The sequence below is a fragment of the Podarcis erhardii genome (assembly GCF_964252035.2).
Source record: "Podarcis erhardii genome assembly, chromosome: 4".
Lineage (NCBI taxonomy): Eukaryota > Metazoa > Chordata > Lepidosauria > Squamata > Lacertidae > Podarcis > Podarcis erhardii.
The window spans coordinates 33,431,924-33,452,361 of NC_138508.1; the positions used below are offsets into that span (position 1 = coordinate 33,431,924).

General features: G+C 39.9%; 1 protein-coding gene across 17 annotated transcripts in view; it reads left to right on the plus strand.

Moving 5' to 3' along the window:
• The window catches only part of ZBTB20 (zinc finger and BTB domain containing 20), a 633,941-nt gene that overhangs the window by 192,095 nt on the left and 421,408 nt on the right, over positions 1–20,438 (plus strand). For 2 of the 17 annotated variants that reach the window (XM_081859692.1, XM_081859690.1), the window contains exon 1: positions 18,343–18,652. The exons of the other annotated variants lie outside the window; for them this stretch is intronic. The gene's annotated coding sequence lies outside the window, so the exon portion shown is untranslated. Of the gene's footprint in view, positions 1–18,342; positions 18,653–20,438 lie in introns of those variants that run through there. 17 annotated transcript variants of the gene reach the window in all.

Sequence of the window (20,438 nt, forward strand, 5' to 3'; positions counted from 1 at the left end):
ACTAATGCATTCAAGAAAGCCTTGCTGTTGCAGAAATTATTGTGTGTGTGTGTTTTATGATGCTGCTGAATTGTTTTAGGACACAAATTATGATACCTTATAGAAAAGTCAATTTCTTCAGCCCATGAAAAAATGTAGGTGAGCTGTAGCTATGCCACATTTCTTCCTTGCTTCAGAACAAAATCATAAATTTGAAGAAAAAGGGGGGGAAAGTACATTGCCAATGTAATTTTGTTCCTGTCCCCAGTATTCTGCTTCTTCCAAATTGGGTTGGAGTTTGTGCATGCCTGACGCTTATGTAATAGGGAAAAAAGTACTTAGCACTTAGTGATTCATAACTATTAACTGATTATTTATTTATTGTAATGCGGACAAATATGCTCACTAGGGATGAAGCTGAGAACATCAACCCATTTTCTGTGTGATTTAACCCAAACTGAATTCTTACCTTGTGTGTGTTTGGGGGACATGGATGGCTAGCTTAGTTTAGCTCTTTAGTGCGCACAGTTGCATTTCCCCTTCAATTTCCCATAATATAAACCTCAAAAGGAAATACGTTTGGATACATATATGTACTAAACACAGGGAGTTTCCATCCATGTACTGTATCATTAAGGGTATGACTTGGCATGTGCCCTCAATTTTAGCAGTTCTTCATTACCCAGGGGAGAATGTTGGTTGCTGATGTGAAAGCATTAGCTGATTAGGCATACCGTCCAGTTGTTCATTAGTGTCTTTTAAAAGAGCAAGTAATACTTGTGAATTTTAATGTTTTCTTCAAGTAGAATGAACAAGTATAAAAATCTGCTAGTTACTAATATATTTAAACTTCCAACATGTTTTATCCCACACATTCAGCTGTATTTAAATTTGTTGGTTGAAATCGTTCCTTGCTCACCCGTAGCGCCTTTTAGTACCTTTACAAAAGTCCCTTAGTTCCAAAACACTACAAAATGACCCTTTGGAGCATATTCTTTTAATCTGTGCACATTTCATATGCTCTTTGTTTAGACAGAGAGAAAGAGATTAGCATGGAAAGCAAACCGGGACAATGAGTACATCCTGTGCCTGCAAAACAATGTTGCTTAGCATCATCTACTGTGGAATATATATGTGTATCTGTTTTGGCTGAACAGAAATATGAAAAGATTGTGATCTTTGTAGATGTAGCAAGAAAACTAACCAACCTGGGGACAGAGCATAGTCCCTTCAAAATGTTTTTGAAAATATGATTAGATGATGGCTCTTTCATCATAAATGCAATGCCCTGAGGACTTATTAATGCTTCAATAGCGTTGCAGTGAGGACATCAGTGCAGTCCTCTTTAATAGCTTGCTGGCTTGAACCCCAATACATAATGTTCTTGTAATAGTTTATGGGTGACTGCAGTAAATTGGTAGTGAATGTATTCCATTTTTTTATTTTTATTTTTGCTTTGGTTCTTATCTGATCTGCTGGTGGAACATTTTGTCCTTAGAATTTTCTATTATAAAGGCAATTGATCTACTTCTGGGTATGCTCAATTTTTTGTGCTGTTATATATGTTCCATATTGTGAGATTGAGAAAGCAGAACAACATCAGAACCTAACAAGAAAACCTTACATGTTCAAATCCATCCACTCATACTAATGTTCTTCAGACATTGCCAAATAGGTAAACATTTTCTTTCCCCACTTTTTTGGCTGCTTTGGTTTGTTCAGACAATACTTCAGAAATTGTCTTTGTCCACAAATGGCAGCATTACTTCACATAAGTTAATTTTTAACCCAAACAATTTATTTAAACTCTGCTAAACGGCTTTGTACATTGCTTTTTTCTTCTTCTTTTTTGCTTAAGATGTTGGATGCTGAACAAAGAGTTCAGTCTGAGATAGGGATCCTTCTAGAGATAGAAGCTGATTGGACCTGCTCTGTTCTGGATGAAATAAAGGCCACCACATTTTTCACATAAATCACAGAGACAAGAGCCAGTTATCCTTTGATGACCTTAGCACCTGTGAATTTAGAACTAAATCCTACTATTTCTTAACAGTTAGATTCAATTTTCTATCCTCATTTTTACATTAGGTTTTGTTGAAGCTAGTGTGAAGAAAACTTGGTGTGGGGCACAGTACATTACTGCTACCTAATAAAACGCCAACTATAAAACTGCATTCTTACTAGAGGGAGTAGATTTGTAGCCTGCTTGCTCTATATGTGCACATATGTTTGTAAATAGGATTTGAAATACAATTAGCGTTTTTTTGCAACATGAAATACAAGGGAAGGACTGTGAACATAGGAAGCTGCTGTATACCAGGTCAGACCACTGGTCCATTTTGTTCAATATTGTCTATGCTAACTGGCAGCAGCTCTCCAGGTTTTCAGATGGGGGATATTCTAAGCCTTACCTACAGATGTCAGGGATGCAGCCCTGGGAGCTTTTGCATCCAGTGCAGATGCTCTGGCACTGAGCTATGACCCTTCCCTTCCTGAATACTTCTGGCGCCATGTTGCAGGAATGATAAGCATGTAACTACTGTGTTCAATCTACAACTGGAAAGAAAAACGTGAAAGCCCTGCCCACGCAATACATTTGAGATATAGTGTACACCAGCTCCAAGTTTATACAAATCTAGCTCCATCATTTCCTTTAATCTGTCTTTCTTGCTGATTGTTTTAACAGTAAGTTAAGTTTTCAGGAACAGTTGACTTTAGGCACAAAGAAAAAAAGGAATGAAAAAATCAAAGGAATTATTAAGTAATCAAAGGAGCTACTAAATACTCTAAAAATCATCTGTGAAAAGGCAGCACACGAAGGAAGTGTGCAAAGTTATCACCCAGGAACACAAAATAAAGTGGGTCGATATCCCAAAAGAGAGATTGAAATGGTGTGGAAAAGATGGCATAAGAGAACTGTGCAAAAGTTTAACAAATGCAGATATGTTCACTAAGTTGTTCCTGTTAGCAACTTACATAGTGAGAATTTTTTATACCCCTGCAAACTTATGCTTAGAAGTGTGTTAATAGCATGGTTTGGATGCATAGTTACATATAGCCAAGTAAGTAGAGTAGTAGATTGATTTATGACCTTAACCATGCTGCGATCATAGGCATAATAGCTGCAATCAACACAGTTTGATTGGTTTTACTGATCAGTGTGAACTAATTTTATTTCCATTATTAAACTATCTTTAAAAGATGATGTTAAATGCTACCTTTAGGCCTAGATTTCAGCATAATGCTTATTAGTCTTTTTATCCTCCTCCTGCAAATAGTATTACAGATCTAGAACACTGCTATATAACACACTTGGGGGGCTTCCTTTGTCCAGTAATGGTAATAGGCTTGCAATTGGTTGCTTAAATGTGTGTTATGTTGCTTCAAAGGAAATGGGGCGGGGGCAAGTTCACCTGCACTTTATGCCAACTGATACATAGTGAGACAGTAATTCTGAAGATCAATATGTATAAGTATATTATAGCATTAATTAAAAAACACTGTTTTGCCGTTTTTATTCATGCGTTCCCTTCATGCTTCTTCACATCATGCTGACCCAATGACTAGTTTTCAGTATCAAACATTGGCTGTAAAGTATCCACATATACCGTGGTACCTCGGGTTACATATGCTTCAGGTTACATACGCTTCAGGTTACAGACTCCGCTAACCCAGAAATATTACCTCGGGTTAAGAACTTTGCTTCAGGATAAGAACAGAAATCGTGCTCCGGCGGCAGCAGGAGGCCCCATTAGCTAAAGTGGTGCTTCAGGTTAAGAACAATTTCAAGTTAAGAACGGACCTCCGGAATGAATTAAATACTTAACCCGAGGTACCACTGTATTGACATACAGTGCATAGTTGACACCTCCAGGCACTACAAAATAATTCTAGGTCTGGAGATAAAAGCTTTGCCAAAATAATAAATTTACCAAGCAGATAGTGCAAGCTACTTTCAGAACTGAGCCTTGAGTTAAATTAGACCCTGGACTTAGCTTCAGAACAGCCTTGAGACTAAAAACATCCATTGAAACAGAAAGTACACCACCTGCTCCATGAGTCTTGCCTTCTCTTTCCTCTCTGAACTTGTACTTTACAGGTGCACTCTTATGGAGTACCAGTCAGCTATAAGTTACAATATTTAAGCATGCCTGACTGAATGTAGCTTTGAGTTTGAATGCATGAAAGGGTCAATGGCTGGCAGAAGGAGTGAGGAGAGGAGCTGGGGTCAGCCACAGGTCTTGGGGTACCCTTGAAAATGTGCCTTTGTGTTTCCCCACCTCCCACCCCACAATATGAGCAACAAGCCCTTGGCTCTCTCCATAGCCTTGGTGGACTTATTAGGAAACAGCAGGTAGCATTAGGGGAGCGGTGGTCATCATGCAGTACAGACGTGCACAGGTACTTAGCCAGCATTACCACAACACTCATTTATCCACAATGCAATGCCCACAACACATGTATTTTATTGTGAGAAAATTAGCATAATGCAGGGTAAGTACTTGAGTGGCGGAGGCAGCACTGAAAGGAGCACTAGGCCTAAGCACCTGGATTCACTAGCTGCCATGTTGGTTTCCATGCAGTGCTCATGCATCACACTGTATTATGGGGAAATTCACATGGCAGTGGCACCAACAAGCCCCATTGCCCAAGTGCTGATACTCCTGTCAGTGCCTGTCATGTGATGGTGGGCCCGGCCAGAGACCCAGCACTTGCCTAAGAATACTGTGATGGTGCAGGCCTGGGAGAACCTGTAATGTTGATATTTGTTTCCCCTCCTATTACCCTCAGCTGCTTAATGCTTCTCGTTTCACTGAATTATGGGACAATGACCATTAACCTGAGGCAGTGTAAAGTGGCATGCTAGAGAGAGGAGTAGGAGTAGGAGTGGATTTAGCACTTTGGATGGAAAATCCAATACTTACTTCCTTTCCGAAGGAAATTCCAAGCAGTGACACGTATAGTGGGACATGGCTCTTGGCTTTTCAGTTAAGTGAAGAGGAGAAGGAACCAGAGAGGAACTGATTCCAGGGGTAATAAAGAAATGCAGCATGCAAGAGGGAAATGAGTGGTTGGGGTGCTACAAATAACTTGAACATTCTGACTCTAGTTGGTACTGTAATTCCATTCACTTTCATATATGCCTGCTACAGTTTATGTCTATTTTGAAATGTGCAAAAATATTTGTGTGTCATTCCCAATAGAAAGCACCGTTTCCCTGCAAACCTGCCTTCTGACTGCCTGTTTACTTTAATAAACAAGTTCCCCATCTGTTACATTAAACATGTTAATATAGGTCTACAAAGTACAATGACATCTAGTGCTTAAAATACCCAAATGAAATGTCAGAGTCCAATTGCATATACAGAGTTCAAAAGTGGCAGTGTCCTGAATCCACCTCTGCTACTAAAAGGCCGTTTAATAATCCACGTAAGTATCTCACAGGCGTTCTTAAGTAATTGGCATGTGTGGGACCAGATGTAGAGATACAGTTACAGCAAATCCTGGCCAAAGCTTTTTAACCACACTATCGCAACCACATTTCAACTGTGGGTTGTTGCTGCTTTTGTTTCCTCCTATGCAATCGAGCTCTGAGATTTACGGAGACATGCGACTCTCTATAACAAATATCTGAGACTTGTAGCTCTTGACGAAATCAGTAAAATCCCATTGATGAAAGTAGGAACGGTTCCTCTGGCAAACCAAAACATGCCTCTAACACTGGGTATCCCAGTGTTGTAGTTTTACAATTCACTACACAAGTGAGCTGCTGCTACCCAGTATTCTTGTGGGCAGTTATTGTGTTCATAATAAAGATATATGTTCCTGTTCATTTAGATTCCTGTAAAGACAAAAAGTTGAATAAAAGGTTTTTATGTTATTTGTATCTATTGTTTTTCTTCTCCTTTGTATCCATGAGTTGTTGTTTTTAAATTTACATTGCATTGTGAAGGAAACACCTTATCTTAAGTTTGTGGTTTACTCTATCTACCATTCAAATTTTGCATTGGCACAAAAGGTTTGTTCCTCATCTGTGTTTTGGCTCTGTTTGCTATGAAGTTTATGTGCAAAACACTGAGAAGAATACTGAGCACAAATGTGTGCATTAAATAGAATTCATCTGTGTTCTTCTGTTGTTAACCGATTTCCAAGGGCTATTTTCAGCAGGGAGAACTGTTTTCTGTGCACAAAAACGAGCTGTTCTTTACAGATAAGTGTTCTATACTTTGCAGAAGGTTTTTTATATATATTATACAAAATCGAAAACATTTTAAACAACAGTTGCATAAGATAAAATATGTACAATACTGTGTTGTGTGCAGAATTCAGCATCCTATTGAGAATTCAAGCTAAGGGTCAAGGCTTCATCACTGAGGCCCAGCTCATATGTCATGGCAAACCACAGGCTCAGCAAACTATAACTTACTGTGAACAAGGAAGTGTGCTGGTATATGCTCTGTTGCGCTGAGAAGAAGCAAACCAGCATGCCAGATTGGCATTATGGCTGAGCCAGCAGCACTCACGGTTGTTGGTTTTTTTTGGGGGGGGGGTCCTTATTTGGAGGAGTTATAGCATTATGCATAGTTCCAGACAATTATATGAAATAATTTATTCAAGATGCAGAAATCTTGGTGCAGAATCTGGGTTACTTTAGTATAGATTTGTTTTATCTAGATTATAAACTACAAGCACCAAAAGGAACTAGCTAAGACAGTTTCCATTACAATATAAAGTAATTGAATTTACAATATCAACACCCTCTTTAACCTGCCTTCATCTGCCTGTAATTGAAATTTTAACAGAAAATATGAAATACAAAATATGTAGCAAAAAGCATAGCTATTGCCTTTTTTTAAAAAAAAAAAAATCTAGAAAGACATACCAAAATGTACCAAGTTGATTTTTATAAATCAACTTTGGCTCACTCCTTTCCACATACTACTTATTTCTGAAAGGTGCATTCTGGTGTTAAATCTGTATGGCAATTTTCTAGAAGGTTATATTTTATCATATTTGAGGGGGGGTTTGTATATCAATGCCATCAGCTTCCTGACTGATATGGAATCCCCCATATGTGTGTGTGTGTGTGTGTGTGTGTGTGTATTTAAATTCCACCTATTGTGCAAAAGGGCCTTCTTTTCACAGTAGTCTGTTTTTGAGCACTGAATGAAGCATAAAAGATGTCCCGTGGACAGTTGAGAGGGATAAAATCTCCCTTTATAAACCATGGAGATTATCCTTTGATACTTGCTGTAGTGTCTGATGTGATGGGAAATATCTGTAGAGCCCCTAGTACCTCACCCTGGACATGAAATAAATAGATTTAATAGAAAGTGAATCATGTGAGGTGGCTCGAAGTGGCCTTTCTACCCAGTTTGCTCAACTCCAGTTACTAACAGGCTTGTGACAAGAACATGAAGTTCAAGTTAATGCAGCACGCTCAATGGCTTTTCTGTAATCCCTGACCTGAATGCTTTGAGCATGTACCTAACCGTTGCTTTTTTTTGTTTTGTTTTTTGCCAACAATTGAGAGTAGAGGAGAGAGCTTTGCACATGCACTCAGAGTTTGGCACTTCAGGAATAATAGTCTGCTCATGTCTAGAAGGACAAATAGATCTCCTTTAGAAGTGAGAAAATGGGTTATTGTGAGTGAAAGCTGCAGTATGCCATTGTGTGCTCTCCAGTGAACTGTTTCCCATGACGTATGTGGCAAGAGTGCTAAAATGTCTTACCCTGCTCTATATTGCTTGCAATGAAATTTCAGAAACAACAAAATCTTCATTTGCTTATACTAAAAAATGAGTGCAGCCACAAAAAATATTTGCAAGGCTCACCAATTCAATATTATTGTGGTGTTAAGCACACATGGATTTGAGATTATATTTTAAAGATATATTCAAGTTTCCTGATTTTATTATGCTGTTTGTTGTTCATATTTTTTATTCTCCCCTATCTACTTGTTTAAGACAAGCTATTTTGATCCTCTGTCTTTCCAAAATGCCATTTATTTATTTATTAATAATATTCATATATGCAGTCTCAGTAATTTTTTCCTATTAATGTAAAGTTCAGGTTTTGTGCTGCTGACACATGCACATCCTTTCCAGTCTTAAATGACACAAAAGTGAATTAAGAAGGGAATTAATTAAAGTGACAGCCCAATCCCCTGCATTTTAAGTACCTCCCACTGAGGTCAGTAGAGTTTAGTTCCAAGTAAGCAGGCATAAGTTTGCAGCCTAAATGCCAATCTGACACCACTTTCCCCTGCAATAAACATGATCACAATCAATTAATTTATGGCAACTTTCAGAGGGGCACCTTGTTGGTTGCAGCAAAAATAACTGGATTTATACTGGATTTATTGTGACATGTAAACCTTATGCCACAAGATATCTGTTAGCATTGGAGCAAACAAATGCAAATGGAAATCAGTTTGTTCAATGGGGAATTCCTGATCCTTCCTCTCCTCTGCAGTCTTCTGCACTCCCCTGAAAGCTACTCCTTTGCTGGTTGGGGGACCCTCTGAAATGGCATTGGATGCAGTTTGAGGGGCTACAGTGAGAGAGGGAAATTGGAAATCAGTGGGGCATTGAACAAGCTCAGGCACTTTACTTCATATTGTAAACAGCCCTGTGATCCTCAGATGAAGGGTAGTATAGAAATGTATAAATGTATGTATGTATGTATGAATGAATGAATGAATGAATGAATAGGTACTTGCCTAGGGTACCATTGGACCCATGACATCCAAATATCTATCTCCCATTTGATAACGATACTCCTTTTGACCCTTTCACAGGCTCATATCTAGGAGCAGGACTTGACTTAGAGAACTCCGGTTTAGAGTGAGCTAGAATTGATGAATAAGGACTTTTGATATAATCAAAGACTTTCCAAAGACGAAAGGGTAAATGAAGCAGGAACCCTTCTTTAGCAATTGGTACTATGTTTAAACTTAGTGATTCTTTTTTTTTTTTTTTTTTGTCTTTTTAAATATATTTTATTAAGGGTTTTCTTGTTTTACAGTGTAAGTGTAATGCCTCGTGTATTTTTTTTTCCCATGTAACATTTTTACAAATCCATTTCATTTGTTGAGGCATTAGTGGGAGAAGAAAAAAGAAAAGAAAAAAAAGAAGAAGAAAGGAGGGTGGAAGGAGGGGAGATGGATGGGGGTGGGGTGGGGTAGCGGTGTTTCTATTATGCTTAATGTATGTAGTTTGGTGTCAGCGTGCTTGTGTTGTTCACTTGTGTTCCTTTGGTGGTGAGAGAGGTTGGGGTTGGCCTAGGATGTGATTGTTTGTTTGTGATTGGCTGTGGTGATCTTTGTTTTCGTGTGTGAGTGAGGTGGGTGGGTGTTTTGGATCAAGTTAGCCATATTGATTTGTATGCTGTTGGTGGATTATTGTCATTGTCCTGTTGGGCTGTGTATGTGATAAAGGGGAGCCATACCGGGGTGAAGGTGTCTTCTTCTGTTTGTCCCCGTGTCAGTTTCAGTTTGTTAGTTAATTTTTCTAGTAGGGCTGTTTCCCATACTATTTGGTACCATTGGTCCATGCTTACTCCTGACAGGTCTCTCCAGTGTCTGGTTATGGTGTTTCTGGCTGCTGAAAGTAGGTGGGTTATGAGTTCTTTGTGGAGTAAATGGGCATTGTTGTCTTGGAAGATGTTTAGTAGGGCCAATTCTGGGGTGAAGTCTAATACTTGCTTTGTTATTTTACATATTTCTTGTATGGCTGTTGTCCAGAATAGTTGGATTTTGGGACACTCCCACCACATGTGGAGGTATGTGCCTGTGGAGGTGCACCCTCTCCAGCATTTTGGTGAGGTTCCTGGGTGTATTAGCGCTAGTTTCCTTGGTGTTAGGTACCACCTGTAGGTGAGTTTCAGTGTGAGTTCTTTTCTTTTCGTTGATATGGATTTAAAGGAGGGTTTAGACCACATTCTGGTCCATTGAGTGGGGTTAATCTCATAGCCTATGTCATTCTCCCATTGTTTTTTGATTGCGTCTAGGGGATTTGCGGGATTTTGGAGTAGTATTTTGTATATTGCGGATACCGTCCCTTTACCATTTCCCTTTGTTGTTAGGAGGAGGTTTTCAAAGGTTGTCAGGGGCCTAGTTGCTGCTGATTTTACTGTTGGGTTGTTTAAGAGGGCATGTAGTTGGTGTTGTGTTAACCAGGGCATTTGGGTGTCTTCTAGTTTGTCTTGTATTTCTTGTGTTGACAAGGGTTTGTTATTTTTATAAAAGTCTATTAGGCGATATAAGCCTTTGGTTCGCCAGGCTTTTATCTGGAGGTTTTGTGCTGCATGGTGGAATAATGGGTGGTACGCCAGGGGGATTAGTGGGGATGGGGTTGGGGATAGTTTGCCTATTTGTGTTTTCCATGCTTTGAGCATGGTCTGTGTGCACCTGTTAAGTGTTGTGGGAATTTTCTTTAGTTTGTTTGGGAGGAGTGGGTATGTTGTGGTGCAGGTATTTTCAATTGTGTCCCTCTCTAGGTGTACCCATTGTTTTGTCTCATCTTCTAGTATGTATGGAATTACATGACGTATTTGGTTGGCAATGTAATATGCTTCTATGTTGGGGATTCCCCATCCTCCTTCTGAGGTGGGGAAGTACAGGTATTTGGGGCTTATTCTTGGTTTTTTATGTGAGAAGATGAAAGAGTGTAGTTTTCTCTGCCAACTGCAGAGTTGGGTTGAGGGGATCCAGATTGGGAGGGTTTGGAATAGGTAGGTTAGTTTTGGGAGTGTGATCATTTTGATCATGGCTATTTTGTCTGAGAGAGTGAAATTCGTGTTATTCCATCTCTTTAGGTCTTTGTTAATTTGCCGCCACAGGGGCTTGTAGTTGTGGAGGTACAATTTGTTGAGGTTTCTGGTTATTTGTACCCCTAGGTATCTGAACTTGGTGTGGCAGAGTTTTATTTTGGTGACCTTCGTGAGCTCTTTTTGGGTGTGAGGAGGGGTGTTGAAGCATATAGCTTCTGACTTTGTAAAATTTACCTGTAGGCCCGACACCATTGCAAATTTGTTGAGTTCTCTGATTAGGGAGGTTGCTGTGCTTATGGGGTCTGGTGTTGTCACCATTAGGTCATCTGCAAAGAGCCCTAATTTATAGGTTCTGCCTTTTATTTCCACTCCCTTGATGTCTGTGGCTGCTCGGATGCGGATTGCTAAGGGTTCCAGAGCCAGGATAAATAAGAAGGGAGACAGTGGGCATCCTTGTTTCGTGCCTCTTTGGATAGCTATAGTATTAGAATCCATATTGTTAATTCTGCATTTTGCTGAGGCTTGGGAGTATATTTGTTTGAGGATTTGTTGGAAGTTGGGGCCAAATTTCATGTTAGTTAGTACTGCTAATATGTATTTCCACTCTAAGCAATCAAAGGCTTTGAGGATGTCTAGGGACATAATTGTCAATGGGAGTTTCGTTGCCTTGCTGTGTTCGATCAGGTTCAGTAGTTTCCTGATGGGGTCTGTTATATTGCGGCCAGGGACAAAGCCAGTCTGGTCTGGGGCTATTAACTTGTGTAGGAAGATTTTTAGGCGGTTGGCCAAGATTGATGTGAATATCTTGTAGTCTTGGTTTATTAATGAGATTGGGCGGTATGATTCTACTTTGAGGCTGTCTTTTAGTGGTTTTGGGATGGAGACTATTTTGGAGTGGGTCCAGGTTTTGGGGATGGGGCCCCCTTTTATGATGTCGTTGAATAGGCGGGTCATGTAGGGCATCAAGGGTTCTTTGAATTTCCTATAGAATTCTGCTGTGAAGCCGTCTGGGCCTGGGGCTTTGTGTGGTTTCAGGTTTTTGAGGACCACATCTATTTCCTCTGGGGTGATAGGGCTGTCCATGAATTGATTCTAAACGGGAACTGCCCGCCTGACGTACCGGGTGAGTTCACACACATAAGCTCCTCTGCAAACAGTGTCCTGGACTATATGCTGGTATCTTATGATATATTCCCCAAATTTTCCCATTTTAAAGTTGAAAATATTCAACTGAGCGACCACCTACCGTTGGTCGCCACAATGATTATAGACTGGACCCCAGATGGAGACAGACATCCAACACATTTGATTGCGAATTCAGTACTGCAAGTCAAAAGTGTAAAATGGTCCGAACTACAAGCTCAAAAATTCTCAGCATATTTCCAACAAGGACTAAAACAAGCATATCCAGGCTTAACTGAGGATTATCATGATTATGACCAAACTCTAAGACTATTCTCGAATCTGTCGGAAGATCTAACGTCTTTTTTCTCTGTCCCGACGCATAAAATAAATTGAACACAAAGGAAGATAGGTGCATTGTGGTTCAACAGTGCTTTTAAACAGGCTAGACAACTTCTTGGTAACATCTACAAAGAGTACAGAGCCTCTGGGGCAACGGTCATGCCAAAAGAATACTTCCAAGCAAAATCGGCCTACAAGCAAATTCAAAAGGGTGCCAGACTGGAATGGCAAGTGAATCAATGGCGGGCAATTATAGAAGCCTCATCATCACGGAACTCCAGACAATTTTGGCTCCTGGTAAATAAAAGAACTAAAAGATACCCTTTAACTATTATTCCCGCCCCGGTTTGTGAATCTTATTTTAAAAATTACTTTGCCACAACTGACTGTATCGTTAACACAAGAGACGGATTTCAAGATCAGCTTCCCCTCTGGCCCCCCACCGATCCAGAAGACATCCATGACTTGATCGTCAAACTCAAAACAGGGAAAGCGCCTGGGCCAGACCTGATCCCGGCAGAAGCTATAAAACACCACGCGGACTGGTGGGCCAAGGTCCTGGCGACCATCTTCGATGCAGTTAACAACTCTGGAATGATCCCGGAAGTATGGAAGGACGCTGTTATCGTTCCAATCCACAAAAAGGGCTCACCAGATGACCCGGGGAATTACAGAAACATCAGTCTACTCTCAATAGTGGGGAAACTGTATGCCCGCTGCCTGTTGAACAGACTTATCCAATGGGCCGAAGAGAAAAAATTAATTGGGCCCGAACAAGCTGGATTCCGCCCAAAACAGTCAACAATCAATCATATTCTAATTTTACAACATCTTGCCTGGAAATATTCCACCCCAAAGGGTGGCCAACTCTGTGCGGCATTCATTGACCTAAAGGCAGCATTCGATAGTATCCCCAGGAGCATCCTCTGGGAAAAACTCACCCGCTGGGGCATCGACAGAAGGCTTCTCTGGCTAATAATCAAACTTCATGAGAACTCAGCGGCTAGAGTGAGATTCACCCCCGAGGGTTATCTCACCAATTCAATTCCCATTAACAGAGGTGTCCGACAGGGTTGTATATTGGCTCCACTCCTGTTCAATTTGTTCATAAGCGACATGAGGACTCCCCTAATAGAGCCCCAAGAAAGGATTCATGCACCCCGCCTAGCACTTTATCGCTGCCCCTTGTTACTATATGCGGATGACGCAGTCATTCTTTCTTTTTCTAGAGTAGGTCTCAGGAGGGCCTTAAAAATTTTTGGATCATACTGTAACGCAAATTCCCTTACAATTAATTATGGAAAATCTTAGATCCTGATTTTCTCAAAGAGCCGGAAACTCCATAATTGGAGAATTGATGGGAGATTCATTGAACAAGTCTACAGATTCCAATATTTGGGAGTTTGGTTACAACATAACCTCAGATGGAAGGCCCATGTAGCCTATGTTACAAATAGAGCCAAAGCTATCTCCTTGGCGATCTTGCGATTCTTCTTCACCAATGGGGCCCTTCATATCCCATCGGCGCTGAAAGTCTTCAAGGCCAAGGTGATCCCGACAATTGCTTATGCCATCTCTATTTGGGGGACTTTTGTCAACCTATCTCACCTGGAGATCATTCAAAATCAGTTTTTAAGAGGGATATTGAAACTGCCCAACTGTGTAAGTAATACAGCGTTACGCATTAACTTAATATTGTATCCCTGGAAAATGTTCTGTGGAAGCACATACTTTGTCACTGGTTATCTCTATGGCACAATCTCCCAAACTTGTACTTGATACAATGTATGTGGAGAGATGATTTCCAGAGCCCATGGGTAAAAAATTTACAGCTGAAAATCACGGCAATGGGAATCTCCCCATCCAAATTACTAGAGCAGGACATAGTCCCAGCTAAAAGATCAGTAACCTGTAAGCTAGAGGAGATGGACTTACAGCAGAAAATGGTCTTGGGCAATGGTACCTGCTCTCCTCTAAATCTTGGTTTATTACCCCTCTTAAGGCTCCCAAACTATTTGAATTCCTTAACTTCCTCAGCTCATAGATATGCCTTTGTAAAGGCAAGATTCAACACCTTCCCATCGAACGTGCTGAGAAATAGATTCTCCAATGGACAGATATCGCTCTTATGTGATTGTAATTGTGGGGCACCGGAATCGTTACATCACATAATTTTTGACTGTGCTCTTCACTTACCGGCTAGGAGCAAGTTTCTTGCTCAATATCTTAAGGGAATTGCCGATGATACGATTGAAGCCAAACTGAGATATCTACTAATTGACGATGACCCCCAAAGATCACTCATGGTTGCCAGATTCTTGATCAGCGTCCTATCCCTAAAGAAGAGAAACGGTCTCCTGTGTGGCTCGGATAACCCCTTTAAACCATGATCTATGTTTTAGGTGACATCACCATTGTTTTAAACCATGATCTATGTTTTAAGCGATATCACCATTGATATCCGTGATTAATTTATGAGCAGAGGGCGATTTATAGGTTACAAATTTATTGTAATGTATGATGGTCGTCCTTGTTTTTGTTTTGCTTCGGTTCCTGTTTGTCTTTTGTAAGTTTAGGCGATTTTAAATCTGGAGGTCTAAGTATAATATGTTGGTATGGGAAACTGTTGTGTAACGGGCCAATGGCCGTAATAAAGATCAATCCAATCCAATCCAATCCAAAGGACTTTTGATATTCTGATATAACTCGTACCAGATTTGAACTCTCAAATTATTTGCTTGGACTGTTGTAGACCATTATTTGTCTTATGTTTTTGAACCACTGACCCATGAGGCCAAATTTGGCCCACCAGGCTATTTTCGTAAAACACACACAGATATGTGCCCCAGTATTGACATCATATATGACGGTGTGGGTCTAGTAGAAATGTAGCTGGATCGGCTCTCACGCAGCTGATGTCTTTAGAAAGCAGGATTGAACACTCAGAGCATCAGTTTAGGGGATGCAAACCTGCAAATACTAAAATGTTTGCATGCTGTAACTTTCATAGAATAAAAATATTTACCTTGCTTATTGTTCTGTTGCTTCCTGTATGGTGTGTGGAACCCCTGGACCAAAGCACTTTTGATGTGCCCCTACCGCATGACTACTCACAGTGAACAAAAAAAAAGTACCTCTCCTGAATACATTAAATCCCAGACAGGTTATGTAGGAGCCAATGAAACTTTTGAACCCTGAAACAATTTATAACATGACAAACCAATCTTGGAGACAGCAAATTCTCTGCATTCTCTTTGACATTGTTCTGAACTGGCTTCTATAATCACAACAGCTTCCTTTAAGAAAACCAAAACCTTAATGCGCCGCCACAGTGTGAATATAGCATCTGGATTACCTGTAGCAATTATCATTTAACATTTAAAATACTAGTTATTTTGACATACAGAGTTTTATATTTGAGGATATGTCTCCAAGCACTGCTCTTGAAGCAGAAAGAGGTGGTAGAACCCTCTGGTTGTACCACTCCATAGTATATATAGGGGGTCACTTCTTTTTTGTTTAAAGCTCCTTCACCTTAATATTCTCCCTGATGCCGTAACTTTCTATTTGAATGGAATGGTTTTGCTTTGTATGGGTTTGGTTCTACATGAAGGAAGCATTTCAAAACGGTGCTCATTCCCCCAGAGTCTTTAGTGGCACATTCCATTTTGTGGCTTTAGGATTATTTCACCTCTTTAGTTAATGTTCTCTCATTTGCATGGACATGCACATGATTAAAGTGTGGATGGAAGGGGACAGAAGATGGTAAGCTCCAACCCAACAATGTTGTGCATATTGTGAACGTCTTCACTTTCCAACCTTGTGTGATTGGGGATCATGCTTTATCTGGGCTCCCACTCATGCAAAGGGTTCTATTTGTGTTCAAGTGAATGTGACAAGAAGTCCCTTGTAGAACTTCTGTTCTCAGCACAATAATAGCCAGGGACTGAACATATTATTGCATAATCTCCCTGCAAACAAATAAAAATGAATACTTAGCAAAACCAGACATAGGCCAACACTAGATTTCTGGCAGTGTAAGCCATTCTCCTGCACAGGGTGCCAAGCCAAGGAGATGCAAAATTGAGAAGATCCATTGGGAGGGAGGCAAATTTTGGTCTCACACAGGGCGCCATATTACAAAAGATTACCAAAGTTTGCCCCTGCATAGGCTTACCACATAATTGAAGCGCACTGCTTCCCCTAAAAAATCCTGGGAACTTAATTTTACTCCTTTCAGCACTACAGTCCCAGCACCCTTAACAAAACTCTGGTTCCCAGGGCTCTTTGGGAAAAGTAATGTCCTTCAAATGTTTGGTGTGAGTCTTCCCTATTCAGGGAAGTTTTTAATGTATGACATATTAGTGCATTTTTTGTCTTTGTGGAAGCCGCCCAGAGTGGCTGGGGAGCACACCTGCTCTGTTGCCAGTGCAGACCAGTGAACACTGTTACTATAAAGAGTACATTCTTCAACATTTCCCAAATATTTTCAGAATGAACACAGGTGTTCTTACTAAGGTCTGTGGCAAGATGGTATAGCACATGCCTTGCATGCAAAGGGCCTAGGTTCAATCCCTGGTGTCTCCAGGAAGGGCTGGGAAATGAACCCCTTCCTGCCTGGAACCCTGGTGAGCCATGTGAGCCATGTGTCTCTGTGTCAACAGTGCTGAGCTACATGGTCTGACTTAGAATATTAGGAATATAAGAGCCCATCAGATGTCAAGGAGGTAAAGAACTACACAATTTTAGAAAACATCTGAAGGCACCTCTGTATCAGGAAATTTTAAATGTTTGATGGTTTATTATGTTTTTGTATATACTTGAGCCTGCCCAGATGGTGGTGTATAAATAATAAAGTTGTTGTTGTTGTTATGAGAGAGAATATATCAGGGTGCATGACCTTCATTGGTGAAGCATTTTCTAACGATTTTCAAGCTTTTTAAGGTTTTTAAAATGAATTCTTGTTTGCCTTTCTGCGAAACAGAACTTTTGAGAACAGAAAATGCCCCACCTTCAATAAGGGTCCCTCACACAAATTCCAGTTGTGCATTTGAAGTACTACAATAATTACTACTGCAATACATGTTTCCTTCAGTTGTTATTGTACAACATCTGTTTCCGACCTTTACTAGCTTTCCCCCCCATATAGCTTCTTAAGGAAATCACTTCTTCAAAATATACTTTTGCATGCTGCAGAAATATGGTGTAATGATGGCTGTACTGAAAGAATGATGCACTTGCAAAACAAGTTTGGTATGCCGAGCAAGTGGCACTTGCAAATGTTGGATACTTGAACAATGCTTACTTCTGTGCCTCAAAACACGCTGAAGTAGAAACTTGGACAGTGGCAGTGTGGAGTTAACAAAAATGCTGTGTGTGTGTGTGTGTGTGTGTGTGTGTGTGTGTGTGTAATGCTTTTCTAAAGGAATTGTTTTGCATTCTTAAAGAAAGCACGTATTTCATGCTCTAAAAGTCTGAGGTTTGTAGTTGAAAAAGATTAAGTAAATAATTCAGGATGCGACGTGTTTACCTGTTAATAATTAAGCAGGTTGGTCTGTGTACTTTTTATAGACTTTAGATTTTTATTTTATTTTATTTATTTCTGCCTCATGTGTGCTCATTTTTAAGTTAACGAATCTTCTTCCACGAGAGGAGAGAGTGAAAAGGGGGGGGGGTATAAGAACTGAACCCCACTAGCACTGCATTGTTATGGAAATGTTATTTCTCCCACTCATTTAGCTTAGAACGGAGAGCTGGTAGAACCTTTTTCACCCTTGACTCTGATCACAAGAATGGCTTTAAAAAAAAACAAAAAACAGCAACAACACAACCACCGCCATCTTACTAATTTTAATAATACATTTATTAATAATACATTCAGTCCCACATAAAGTAGAATTTATTGATTTTTTAGATGTTGTTGTGTTATAAAAAGTTAACATTAAACTCCACAATGAACATACTAAATGAAAATTCACAATGAGAGATACTTGTGAATTTTCTGTGTAGAAAGGCAACATAAAATAAATTAAGAATACGTTGAATATCTTCTCTGTCTGAAGCTAAAAAGGACTAGGCCTCACCAGAAGCTGGATGAGAAATTTGCTGGGAACTCGCACTGTACTGAGCCCCTAGGAGGAAAGGCAGAACACTAATGTAACAAATAAGTGAAATACTACCTCACTGGAAAAACAATAACAAATTTCCATTAATCTTAATAGAGTCAGAATTGTGTCTCTTATCAGTTTTGCTATGTAGATATAGGATTAAGTTTTCAAAAAGGCCCTAGGATAACAGAGTATTCTGTCTTTATCCCTTCTGGCTGTGCTAGGGTAATCCAGGACTGATAGCATGAGTGAATGATACCCCCTCGTCAACAAAAGCTGTACTGTGTTTCCATCTGTGGCAATTTGGCACTTCTCTTTGAGGCTGAAAGGTGGTTTGTTCTACATACTCCATTTAAAGCTTGCTTTTTATGCTATACCTACAAATACCAGGGGGTCAACTAAGGCCAGTTTGATTTTGCCATGTAAATATTCCAACCCTGCCCCCCTTCTCCCCGGCTAACTAGACACAGATAAACTGTCAACTAATTTGATATGTAACACCTAATAACTTTCAGTTACTGTTGACACAGGCTGAATGTGAAATTGCAGCTTACCAGGGAAAATGTTAGTTTCCCCCTTCACACAATTTCTACCTCAAAATGCAGGCCTTTCTTGTGTGTTTCTCTTGCTCTCTCTACACTGCTACTGTGCTACAATGATACACATAATGCAACAAAATTAGAATAAAACCTTTGACAAAATACTCTCTCCTCCCCCCTCTAAAACGCATGTGTGTGTTTTAAGGGAAGAGCTACCAAACTGGGTCTTTGAAAGCATGTTCTGAATTTATTTATTTTTAAACTGTATTGAAGTAGTTTTTAAAGGTTGCACAGAAAGAATGAAGATAGATATTTAGAAGGAGCAAATTCCACATTTCTACGTTACTGCAGCTAGTGCTTTTTTGGGAGGTGGGGTGGGGGAATTAGATATTGGTACTCTCATACTGATTAAAATGCCATGGGTGCCAGGACAAAATGGTAGCTGTCGGCAGCAAAAAAAGAGGTGCTGTTACTCTACCAGTGAGTACTTTCACAAAAAAGCCCTGATTCCATTTGAAGGTCTCCTGCCCAGCATCTACCATGGTACATCTTGCATTGATATGCTGTCAATTTAATGTGCATAAATAAAATGTCCCACAAATTGCTCAGATTATTGCTGTGGTCTTGGTTGTAGGAAGTGTCACTTAGAAAACTTCCTTTTGCTATTCAGATTTTGTACCTTTCGACATTCTTTTTTTTTTAAATCCCTGGCTAATTTGGTAACAATTTATGGCTAATTATACCAAAAGAAATTGAAATAATTCAGTGAGGACTGAATGTTGGTATGTTTCGAGTTTGAAGAGCAGTAGTTTATGAGAAGAGACTTAACATGTTTTGTGTTTGTGTCTTGTACACCATACTGCCTTGTGTACTGTGTAAGACCTCATCCACACTTTTGCTTGTTCTGCACCTAGAGAGCACAGGCCTGAGTGGTTTTTTGTTTGCCCCACAGCTTTCCTCAGGGAAAACCCGATTGCTATTTGGTCCAATTCAGTGGTAAACTTCAGGTTTTCCTGGAGGAAAGTGGCAGGGCAAACGGAAGTGTGGGCAAGCGGTGGGGACAATTATCAGTTGTATAATCCACAGCCCATGATTCAACTAGATTTAGACATGTTTCGATGCTCACAATGCTTGAATATGGCTACAGCGTGAATCATGATGTGAGGCTCTGCCTACTGTGATACACACATTTTCAGTGTTTTGGTTCCAACTAAATTTGTGTTACATGTGGCCTATTTTGAGGTGTGTGTGTATAATATGTCGATATATGAACCATATTGTGCTCTTCTTTATGCCTTCTAATAAAGCTTGGTAGGGATGGTGATGGGGAGAGAAAAAGTTGTAACTACCTCTTTACAACCATAGTGGCATCTCACTTATATCTAGGGCAAATTTAAATAACACATTAGTACTTGAAGCGAAAGGTTAAGCTTATCTCCATTTCTCTTGGTCGAATTGCAGTATGCTGAAAAAACTTTTTATCAGTGTAGCAAGTAAAGGTCAGAAGTACTTGCCATTTAATTACGCCACTCAACCTTATTTTTGGCAGTAGTAAATGTAAAAAAAAAAAAAAAAA